This window comes from Bison bison, unplaced genomic scaffold (assembly GCF_000754665.1).
Source record: "Bison bison bison isolate TAMUID 2011002044 unplaced genomic scaffold, Bison_UMD1.0 scf7180017864487, whole genome shotgun sequence".
Lineage (NCBI taxonomy): Eukaryota > Metazoa > Chordata > Mammalia > Artiodactyla > Bovidae > Bison > Bison bison.
In genome coordinates, this window is record NW_011495047.1 from 9,061,796 (window position 1) to 9,063,286 (window position 1,491).

Sequence of the window (1,491 nt, forward strand, 5' to 3'; positions counted from 1 at the left end):
GCCACTCTTGACCCAGCACCGTCCCCATGAAATGTGCTCGCAGGTCTCCTCGTGGCTCGGGTCAGAACGTGCAGGCCTGGGCCCCTGGGATAGGCTCCTTTCCCGGCTAGGGCAGGCTCCCTTCCCAGGTCCGGGGTGCCCTCCCTCCCCTCCTGCTCTTTCCTCTCCCTGGTCTTCCTTTGTCCTGAAGATAGAAGGACCCGCGTTAGGAGCCGAGGGAAAGTCCAGCAGCCCTGTGAGCGTGGCCTTTCATAGCCTTCAAGGCCATGACACCCGCAACATGTCATCTTTTTTTAAGGTTCTCCAAAACCGCATCTCTCATAAACTATTTGTCCTCAGCAACCTGCCCAGTTCTCCCACCGTGCTTAGAACCACCCTAGGACAGCCACTCCTAAGGAGAGCCAGCCGGGGCCCAGGCGTTGTCCCCAGGAAGGAGGGAGCGGCAAAGGGTTGCCTGGTGCCTCGTTTGTTGGCCCAGATCTGCGTTCTAGCCTCTCAGACCTTTAGAAATGCCCAGAACCGCTGGGGTTCCCCGACCCCTCAGGGCAGGCCGGGCTTACCATGTGCCAGGGCAGAGAGTGCAGTTACAAACCTTGGGGCCAGGGGGCGCCATGGAGGCCACGCCCAGAGAGAGGCTCCTTAATGGGCCTTTTGCAAGCACTCCCCACCCCTCACCCAGCATCCTGTGAGGCGGGAGGTCCATTGTATGGAAGGAGCAAGGCAAGGCACCGAGGGTTAAGCAGCAGGACAGTTTCGGAGCTGGAAGTCTGTCGTGGCCCTTTGCCTGTCTGATTTGTGCACGTGACCACCTAACCCGTGCATTCTCTAGTGGAGTGGCTCAGAGCCTGGACTCAAGACAGAAACCACCCTGGATTGAGTCCAAGCTTGGCCCCTTCTTGGCTGTGTGAAATTGTTTCCTTACCAGTCAAGTGGGCGTAACGGTAGCCCCTTCCTCACCGAGTCATTGTGTGGATTAATTGTCCTGACACTCCTGAGCACTTTATAATATCCAGATCGGATCTTTTTGTGTCCTCGTAGCAGCTTTGTGCGGAGAAGACGATGGCACCCCACTTCAGTACTCTTGCCTGGAAAATCCCATGGACGGAGGAGCCTGGTAGGCTGCAGTCCATGGGGTCGCGAAGAGTCAGACACGACTGAGCGACTTCACTTTCACTTTTCACTTTCCTGTATTGGAGAAGGAAATGGCAACCCACTCCAGTGTTCTTGCTTGGAAAATCCCAGGGATGGGGGAGCCCGGTGGGCTGCCATCTATGGGGTCGCACAGAGTTGGACACGACTGAAGCGACTTAGCAGCAGCAGCAGAAGCTTTGTGAGGGACATACTATCATGATGCCTTTTTTGTTCTTTTTGGCTGCACCGGGTATTTGCTGCTGCTCCTGGGTCTAGTTGTGGCGGGGGGAAGGGGGGCAGGTGGTGAACTGGGGGCTACTCTAGTTGTGCACGAGCCTCTTGTGGTGGTTTCTCTTGTGG

At 56.7% G+C, this 1,491-nt stretch overlaps 2 protein-coding genes across 3 annotated transcripts in view; one reads left to right on the plus strand and one right to left on the minus strand.

The window, feature by feature from the left end:
* Positions 1-1,491, minus strand: part of TAF8 (TAF8 RNA polymerase II, TATA box binding protein (TBP)-associated factor, 43kDa) — a 28,518-nt gene that overhangs the window by 26,507 nt on the left and 520 nt on the right. The gene's annotated exons all lie outside the window — the stretch shown is intronic.
* Positions 1-1,491, plus strand: part of CCND3 (cyclin D3) — a 95,708-nt gene that overhangs the window by 4,882 nt on the left and 89,335 nt on the right. The window lies entirely within an intron of this gene.